Raw genomic sequence first — 10,128 nt, forward strand, 5'->3', positions numbered from 1 at the left:
ATCAGCCGTGAAAGGATCTCTCATCACCAAACCACCAAGCACCAGGGGAGGGAACCAGAAGCAAAAGGGGGATTTAAAAAGGGAAAAAAAGTAATGGTGTCTTCCCCATGGTGGGAAGCTTTTCAGTTGAGATTTTCATTAGAAAGGGCTCCTGCACCCCAAGGACCTCCAAGCAGATGTCCCATGTCAGGAGGATCTCCATGAGATGGAGAGGATGCTTCCTCCTGCAAATGACCACCCCATGCACAAGCAAAGAGCCTCACAGGGAGGAGCTGTACAGTGGTGGGGGAAGCTCCTGAGGAAGGACATGCCATGAGGGGAGATGTCCTCCTGTGAGGGTTCCCTCTTGCTGCAAGCAAGGCTGCAGGTGCACCCTTGCACATAGCAGGAGCAAACAGCTTGGCCGGCTCCTCCCAGGTTGTAGCCTTGATCATGAGAACATGGGGACCCTCCTTTTCCTTCCAATCAACTCTGTGAAAGACACAGTTACCCACCCCACCCACAAAGAAACCGCTCTAAGACCTGAATTCATACAGACATCCAGGTTCCCCAAGACCTCATCCAGTCGCCATGGTCAAAGAGATACAGGCAGGTTTGGATGGGCAGGTGCTCGGTGAAGTGACTATTTTTATCTGCTGTTATTGAGGGTGACTGTAGGACATCTCCAGTGACAGAAGAAGGGTTTAATCAGCCTCGTTCCACCAAAAAGCCTGGGTCCCATGCTAATTCACAGGGGACTCTCTACCTTCGGGACTTGTACAATCACTGAATCTTTAATAGCTTGTCCTCATGCAACCCAACTATTTTTTTCCTGAGTCTGGAAGCTTCCTCTCCTGCTCATCAGCAAATCAAATTTCTTAATAGCGAAGTGAAATAACCTGAGAAGTAATGGAAAAAAGGGAAGGATTAAGTTTTCCCAGGGACCTTGATCTCTTTTATCATCTCATTGTCTTCAGAGGGGTGGTTTTCTTTCAATCTAATTATCTAGTGGATATGTGTTGCCGGCTCTCTTACGCATCCCAGCCTCCATCAAAACAAAAAAAAAGAAGATAAATCCTCTGTTATTGTTTTTTGATGAGAAAATCATGCTAATAACTTACATTTGGGAAATAATTTCAGCAAGTTTACCTTGTTTTCCTGAGAGGTGTCCCACGGGAGCTCTGCAATGGAAGAAATGGCCACGAGGAAGACAGCTGTTGTTAAAAAGAAGAAAGGGATATGTATGCCCAATATGCATCCTGAAGGACTTGACCCGGGTGTTCAAAAACCGTAATCCACATGAGGTTTTTCCATGGCTGGTGGCCACTTTTGGGAAGAGCTTTCAAAAAGCAGGGTCCAGCCAACCTCCTTGGTTGGAGAGGAGACAACTGTAAAGAGAAGGGGAGGATTGTTGAAGGTACGAGGATTGTATTTAGGGAAGAGTTTCCTGGGACCATGGATGGAGCAACAGTCCAAGAAGAAGATCCTGCAGCAAGATGTGATGGGAGCAAGGCAGGAGGCATGTACCTTTGAGAAAGGAGATGGAGACAGCAACACAGGAGATGAGGGTGTGCCTAGGGAGAGATGGGGCAGGCCAAGAAGATGGTCCTACTGGACAAGGGACAGCCGTAGGGATCAGGACAGTAGGCAGCAATGCCCTGCCCAGGGATTTAGAGGCAGCAACATCTGGTAATGCATGTAATTACACGGCTGAGTTTCCCTCTCTAGAAACAGCTCAACCTCTCTCTCTCCTCAGGCCTGACAATGTCAGGGTCACACATGTAAACTAGGGATGTATTTGGTTGCCTGTAGGAAACGCTGAGCTTCTCTCTCAGACAGTAACATGATTCAGGCAACTGGGGATTTCAGGAAAAAAAACCACCAAGAACATGAAAATACAGGAGGAGGGGAAATCTCCAGACACACCTTGCAATCGAGCTCCTCTACTGTCCCAGCGCAGCATGTGTAAGAGCATCCATATCACGAGAACATCAAGGTACCTCCCAGAGGGTTAATTTGCGCTCACCTCACACTGATCAAGTGAAGGGGAACGAAGCCCTTTTTTGTTTTTCTGTCTCTCAAAAGGCTCGAATAATTGCCATCAGTGCCAGTCATCTTCCACATGGCCAGCACATTACTGGCAACATACCCAAGAGGCACTCCATCACTGAACTTATTACAGGAGAAAGGGGTGCCTTCTCTTCTTGGTGGCTACTCCTTGCTAATTTAATACAATAACTAGACATTAGTATATTAAAGCAAACATGTTGCCCAGGGAAACTGTCAATGCCTCATCCCTGGAAGTGTTCAGGACCAGGCTGGATGAGGCTTTGAGCAGCCTGGTCTAGTGGGAGGTGTCCCTGCCCAGGGCAGGGGGGCTGGAACTAGATGATCTTTAAGGTCCCTTCCAACCTGAACCATTCTATGATTCTATGTTAGTGACCCTTGACAATACCTGTAACTTTTGGAGATGTGCTGGGGTCACTCAAGCCCTCTCTCCCTGTCATGAGAAGCAGGCTTCTTGGAGAACTGCTTTTAAGCAACGTCACCTTGCAAAGGTGGAAAGGGCATTGAGCATCTATGTCCAAAGAAAGCATCTGGGGCTTAAAATGGGCTGATTCACCCTCCCCAGGAGGAAGGAGCACTGAGCTGGGCTAGCAGAGGAGATAACGTCCTGCTCTGGGCTGACCATGCTGGCGTCAAGAAGGTTAAACATCAGCAGGATGGTGGGGACAAGACCTCAGCACAAAATCAAGATATGCTGAGAACAAAATTAATCAAGGGCACCAGGGGATGCGGCGTGAAGAAATTATTTAACTGCCTGCCCACCAATCCCTGCAGCCTGGTGATGCACAAACAGCATAAATGAGCATTTGACCCGGTCAGTGCTGCTGAGAGCTGGTGGGAAACGATACCTGCCAGGAATGCCGAGATGGCTCTGAGTCACGCTGGCAGGAATGAGAGGTGGAGGAGGGACATGGACTGAAAGCAACACAACTTGATGTTTGCAACCCCAGTGAGAGCTTGGGGAGAAGGGCTTATTCCTTCCCCAAGACCGTGAAGACCTGGTGACATCTGCCCAGGGCTTCACGCACCTCCTTGTCACTGATGTTCTTCCATCGCAGTCCATCACCGGGATGTGTCCCTAGCTCTACATCACATCCCCAAATGCATAACATACATAATCAATCAAATTCCTTGCTAGTGACGCATTTTCTTAGAATATTGTGTTCAAGAGGAATGGTGGTTATGGTTAGGAAAAGTTGCAGTGTGCAACAGGTAGAGCGAGAAAGAGAAACAATCCAAAAGACAAATTTTATTCAAAGAAGATGGAGAGAAAGGGAGAGATTTTCTAGTTAGATTGGTGGTGATACATAAGGGCAAGAGAGATAATGCAGAAAGGAACAGGCATAGACGTATATTGAAAGATATTCCACGTAAACAGGAGAGAGAGAGATGAATAGATATAAATGGATTAGATAAATAGACTGCAGGAAGGCAAAGGGAAAAAAAAAACAAAAAACAACAAAAACAATGAACGAATATATAGAGAAAGAGCTTTATTTCCCAAATAAACCCCGATCTCTCATTTCAGTCTTTGGTTTGCAGACATAAAACACACCTCCTTTGATGAGAGAAATGATAAAAAAAATCCCCAAAACCTTCCTCACCTGTTTTCCAGCCTCCGATAATCATGCTGCCAAGGCAGCATTCGCTCCCGGCCCGCAGGGAGCTCAGAGCATGACTGTACCTCCTAAACCCCCTCTAAAACACAGGCAAACGCTGCTGCTTCACCCAGATACGCACCCCTGCGAGGGGAGGCGCTGGTGCACCAGGGTGTGCAGGGGAAGGGCTCTCTCCATCCTCTCATCTCCCTTTGACTTGGGCGAGGAACCGCACGCACACGTGCCTACCCAACGTCATCTCTGCCAAACACCCATAACGCCATGCGTGGTGGGCCTCCCATCCACCGCTGCTTTATTTCTAGGCCACAGGGAAAAGAAAAAAAGGAAGGTAATTTCCTTGTAAAAAGTGGAAACTTTACATGAAGACGAAAACCTTATTTGCCGTCACGATTTACCCTATTTTCTTGCTGGTGTGTTCCATCCACCATGTTCACAGCTCCCAGGAAGAACATATGGTGCTCAAGAGACCTGTGAGATGCCTTCAACCTTTGCTGGCACCATTTCTGTGCTTGCCAGGAGTGGAAATCTCACTGGACACCCAGAAACTACTCAAGTTGTGGCTCAATCCTTGATGAAGCTGAGGGTAAGATCTTGCTGTATGCAGGGTTGGACCCAGCCCAGCAGAGCCCTGGATGGTGGGGAGAGTGAAGAAATGCCATAGGTGCATTGCAGACCTGCTCAACGCATGTGTAAGAGGCAACATTATACATCCACAAAGGAGAAAACACCTTGCTTAAACAAATGGAGAGACATAAAAGCCAGGAAGGGATGGATGGAGGAATGGATGGATGGAGAGCAAGAGTTGGGGATCATACACACAGTGGAAGCTGTCACCCTTCCATGAGCTGGGTTTGCAGCTTAAAAGCACACATCTTTTGGGATCAGCTCAAGCAAAACCACCTCGAGTCATGTTGCATTTGCTAGAGGGCTGGAGCATGCACATGTACCTCGAGGAGGGGAAAAAAAAAAGATCCCTTTTTTCCTAACACAAGCCCTCAGAGAGAGAAAGAAAGCGAGCACAGGCTGCTTTGCACAGGGTACAACACCGAGATCAAGGGGTCTACAAAGAAAGAGTTATTGAAAAAACCCTGCAACAAAATCTATCAGGAGTGATAGATAGACAGTCTGGGGAGGGTTTGGATGGTGCTGCGGGGTTTCTGATCTGCGTGGGAGATCTGAGATTCGGTGGGAGGGGGGTTGTCCCCGAAAGCACTTACTGCCTTGGGGGTTTGCTGGCACTGCTGGGATGGGAGCACAGCTTCTGAAAGAGACCTGGAGGCTAAACCATCGCAGTGAAAAATCAAACCCTGCCTCCCCCCCCCCCCCAATCACCTGCGAGGGATTTAGTCTATTTAGTCTAAATATAACTCCTCCATCACAGCTTGTATTTTGAGCGGTGCATTAATACGAACGGCGGGACACTGGCGGAGGCGGGTGGCGGGGGGAGAAATGGGTTGGAGCCTCCCGGGCAGGTGCAGGCTGTCCCTGGCATCCCCACAGGACCCATCTCTATGGGAGAGACGGGGTGCAGGGGGACGACAGCGCAGGAGGCAGGGGGAGCGTGGGAGAGAGCAGGCGTCGGGTTTGGGGAGGGCAGGAGGGGGTGTCAGTGCAGAGCTGGAGGTATATTTAGGTGCTCGGGGGTGGGAAGGAAGAGGGGTGTGCGGCGGGGCTGGCTGCGTTCATGAGTCATGGCCCATGACTATATATGCGAGCTGTGGTGGGGGGATGCTGGGGATGTCCCTGAGGAGGGACGATCCCTGGGCAAGGGGGTGCGAGGGGAGGCGGGTGCACCCAGCCATCCCTCCAGGACAGGATTTGTCCTGGTGAACCAGAGACACCACCACCACCACCACCCATGATCCCACTCTGCCAGAAAGGGCCGTCAGGGGCTGGAGTATCTGTGGTCTGTGCTTCTCACAGACAGTGATTCCCATTTCTTCTCTCCCATAGAGCATCACCAGACCATGGCATAGGTGAGACGATGCACCCCAAAGTGGTCCTGGCTTGCCCTGCTGGCATCACATCTAGGATCTCCAGAGACGCAAGCTTGCCCCTGCAAAGCCTGGGGCCAATGTGGTGGCTGTCACTGCTGTTGGGGCACAGCAGCCAGGATCTGCTCCCGCCACCCCATCCCAAGTGCAAAACAACGTCCTGCACCCTTCAAAGGCTCACGGAGATGCCCAGGGTGGTCTTCAGTGCTCACCTTCCATCTACCCGGCAAGAAACATCTGACAGGAGCCCAGGTGTCCTCACTGAAGGGGAAGGGCACTCAGCATCTATCCCCAGGGTCTGCCCAAAGACAGGCAATGGCACATTGCCCCAGCCGTTCAAGAGAGACGAGCTACCTGAGCGTTTTTCCAGCAGATTTTTTGCTATTTTGCATGAAATATTTTCCAGAGCAGCCCCAGAGACCTGGGCACCCCAGAGATGGGCAAGCACCAGCCAGGCCAGAAAACCCAGAGTGGCAAAAGACAGAAGGCAGCCAGGGGAACGTGCATCGATAAATAAGTTTTATGGAAATCCCCAGCTTTTATACAGTTGCTGAGTTTCGATGAATCTCAACAGCTACTGCGGGGTGCTCGGGGCTGGGTGGGACCAACCCACCCCCTGCATCCGTATATCAAGTTTCCGACACGGCTTCAAAGAAATGAGGGGTTTGTGTTTTCTTTCCTTCCAAAGGGTGGCAGGACACAACCGCTTCTGTGGCCAACTTTGATGAAGTCAAACATCATCACCCCGAGCAGGATTTCAGCAGCTGCACCTGCATTTGCGTGGTGTTGGTGCTGCAGCTTCTCATGGGGTTACGACTCCCAGCTTCAGGTGCCTGGGGCTCACCCCGCACTGCTCCATCAAGCCTGATCCTGCACAGCCAAGAAGGCCAGCATCTCCTTTGCCCAAACTGATGGCCTCCTGGACTTTTTCATGTGCTGACAGAGTGATATTGAGAGACCCACTGAGCCAAACCTCTGCAGGGAGGATCTCCATGCCACCACCACCAAGCACATAGCTCCTCCAGCCCAGCATCGAATTTATATCCAAAAACATCTTCTGGAGGACACTCTAGCCTCATTGCAAGGCAAATCCTTCTTGACATTGGATTCCTCCATCGCTAGCTCTGACCATGACAAGCACGCAACCGAGCCCCTACCAGGTTAATCCAACATTGTTCCTATGGACAAGCCTACAAAAAGCATCAGCTGGGGAGGGTTTTCCACTCCCAAAAGTAACAAGCGGTGGAGATGACTCCAGGGTGTCAATCCACCCTCCAAGTTCAACCCATCCTTGGGAAGGGCCAGCTTGAAGCTCCCAGGGGTGCTCGCAACTACTTGAGGAAGGACACCCACTTCCAGCCCACTCCTCCTCACGCCCAAGCCCTTTTCCAAGGGAGAAATCCCTGGGATACATCAGACACCAACAGTGATGCTTGAAGCAGCTCAGAAACCTTCCCCACAGCTCCAACAACCCTCAGCCAGCTGCATTTCCACATCTAACGCCGTCGGCTTGGAGCATCAGGCAGGGTAATAATGCTCTTCTCATCATTCGAAGGGCGACTTATAAATTTTTGAAGAGCTTCTGTTGGTGGCGATAGAGATCAAGGGCTGCGAGCAACGCCAACCTGCCACAGACAAAACTGAGTTTGTCAGCAATTTGCAAACGTTGGTTTGATGTCTCTGCACTTGCAACAATGCCAAAGGCTCCCTGGTCCCATATTCTCCATGGTCCTGCCACCCTGCCTGCCCATGGGAATTACCCACAGGGATACAGATATAGCTGCATCCTTTATCCATGTAGATTAAAAAGAGGAGGTCCTGGGCTGCAGATGAGTATGCAGGAGGAATATATTGGCTTTTTCTAGCTCATTTTGACCCCAGCCATGCATACATACCTACACAGGTGTGCACTCGCAGGGGCTAGTTCTTCCCAGGTTTTCTGGAAGCTCCTGGAAAATTTGGAAAAATGGGGAAAAAAAAATAATCTGATTTTTGGAAGCATTTTAGCATTGACAGGATTTCATCTTCCCACAGGATGGTTCCACCAAAACATGCCCAACCCACCCCTGTCTATATATAGCCCCATCACCTTCACGTCTTCAAAGGCATTGCAGGTGTTGGTGCGGTCCCACCACATACCCAATGGGAAGGGTACCTGGATGCGGCCCTCCTCAGAGCGGGGAGGTGCAGAAGGTTAAGGCTCAGCCCCTCCTGTGGTATAAATACTTATTTATGCCCCTCCTGGGATAGAAACATATGTAAAATTATACAATTTTGTATAAACTTTATATAAATCTATAACCCTCTGGGGATATGAGTATGTTCTGCAATGGGGCATGCTCAGGAGCACGGACCAGCAGCACCAGGCTCAGCAAATCCACCCCATGGGGACCATGAGCAGGACTAAGCTGGCACCCCCTTAAGTGACCTGCTTGGAATTCAGTCTGGTGGGGTGCAAAGTTTTGGGGCTATGTGCTCATGTGAGACATCGGCAGTGCTGGATGAGACCCAGGAGACAGATACCAGCCTCCCTGTGCCCTCTCCTCGAGGAAGTGCTCTGTGAGCTCAGCCACAACACAAATCCGTTTAACAAATTCACAAACACTTCTGGGATGACCAGAACAGCTTTTTCCCCTGTAATTAGTCATTCCCCTCCCTCTCCTTCCCCCTCTAACGACTCATAACGCACATAACGCACGTTGGGGCACCCTGAGGTGTGCTCCAGACGGGTCCATGCTCCAACAGCCAGCAAGCAATGGCCAGATCCTGTCCCACCACCACCTCTCTCATTACCCACAGCCTAATTAAATTCTAGATGGTCTCTTACTAGAGACAAAGGAGGCTGGGGTTTGGTCTGCTCCTACTGAGCTGTTGGCTTTATGAAGCTCCTCTGCAGTTTTTCAGGCATGGCCACCAAAGAGCAGAGCCGAAGGTAGATGCAAGCTTGACTGGGGACTACGTCAGGGCATTTCCAATATCCCCTTCCCAACCTGTTCCTTATGGAAAACATTGGCTCGAAGCAACAAATGCATCTCCAATTAAGGAAGGATGGAAAAAAAACCCCAAACCCAACCCAAACACACTGGATGGGGTGGGAATTCAGCTTTTGGTTGCTCATGTGTGGGCCCACCGTGTTGGGCTCACATACGTCAGGACCCTGGATCCACCTCCCCACCAAATTTTAATTTAATTACTTTTCTCAATTTCTCCTAAAGGTCTAATTTTAACTCACTGTTGCTAAAAGGACATCTTGCACCATTAGAAACGCCCCTGCTTGTTTAAAACCAGCTCTGCTCACCTGCACTGAACCATCCCCCTCTTCTCGCTGCGGGTTTTGGCACATCCCTACAAACCAGCGGAGGTGCTGAGTGATCCCAAACAAGCCTTACTTGTCAAAAGAACGCACTAAATACATGAGACCAAAGCTTGGATAGGCGGGACTAGGTCCTGCCCTATAGACCCATGCAGCTCCCGTGGGCAGGGAGCACCTGGCAGCACCTGGCATCACATCCCTAGGTACATTTTCCCTCTTGCCCATTGAATACTTTTGCTTAAAAAGAAAAATTAAGCCGAAGCCACCTTCAGCGCAACGCAAAGACCGTGGGAGCAAGGAGAAACTCAAAGCAAGTCTGAGGCCACCGTGCCCAAGCACCTGCAAGCAAATATATCACATAATCCCACTCCTAAACGGATTCAATTCCTTCTTAAAACCAGATGTCTCCTGGCTGTCCTCAAAATCCCCCCAGAAACTCTCCTGACAGACGAAAGCCTTTCACTAATTTTTTAAGCGCCTACACCTAATTGGCTGCACGACTTGTTGCCGCGACTGTGCGTCTCGTTTCATCTGCAGAAACAACAAATACACGCAGAAATCGATTTCCTCCAACTTAAAAGCTGTTTTATAGCCCATAGAGGAAGCGATTATGGCTTGCATTGCAAACACGCAAGAGAGAAGCCTCAAATTTTATACTTTCGAATGCGCTCGTGTATTTTAAAACCCCCTTTTTTTCCTCCGTTTTAAATCAGAGTTAAAGTTTGCCTGCTCATATTGGCTACATGTTGGTATAATTAAAAATACAGAGCTTGGGATTGTACTTACTCCAACAGTAGCTTCGCTTGAGCCAAGGCAAGGGACCGATGGCTGGAAGGATGGCCGATGGCAGCACGTCCATGAGCATCCTCTTCCTTTTTGCACCCGCCTTTCTATTTCTACAACTACCAGGGAAGAGCGCAATTACTAATAATTAAAATAATTAAGAGGGTAATCAGGGCAGGGCAATTGCTGGATCCCAAGCGGCCTCACTGAAGGCCCTGTAGCTGCAGCTACTTGCTTAGAGCGGGGCCCTTCCCTAAATGTTTGGTGCTCGCACCCCGTTTCCATGATAACTAAGGAGAAGCAAGCGAAAATCAAGCAGAGTTCAAGATTTGTGTGGTTTCTGGCTTTTTTATGCACATTAAAACATTTGGTA

General features: G+C 49.6%; 1 long non-coding RNA gene across 1 annotated transcript; it reads right to left on the reverse strand.

The window, feature by feature from the left end:
• Positions 1 to 1,183: 1,183 nt before the first annotated feature.
• LOC134521159 (uncharacterized) lies at positions 1,184 to 9,876 on the reverse strand. Its single transcript, XR_010072658.1, has 3 exons — positions 9,759 to 9,876; positions 7,555 to 7,608; positions 1,184 to 1,367 (listed from the first exon to the last, which is right to left on the reverse strand). It is a non-coding gene; the product is annotated as an uncharacterized LOC134521159 (long non-coding RNA).
• Positions 9,877 to 10,128: the final 252 nt, after the last annotated feature.

The sequence above is a fragment of the Chroicocephalus ridibundus genome, chromosome 9 (genome assembly GCF_963924245.1).
Source record: "Chroicocephalus ridibundus chromosome 9, bChrRid1.1, whole genome shotgun sequence".
Lineage (NCBI taxonomy): Eukaryota > Metazoa > Chordata > Aves > Charadriiformes > Laridae > Chroicocephalus > Chroicocephalus ridibundus.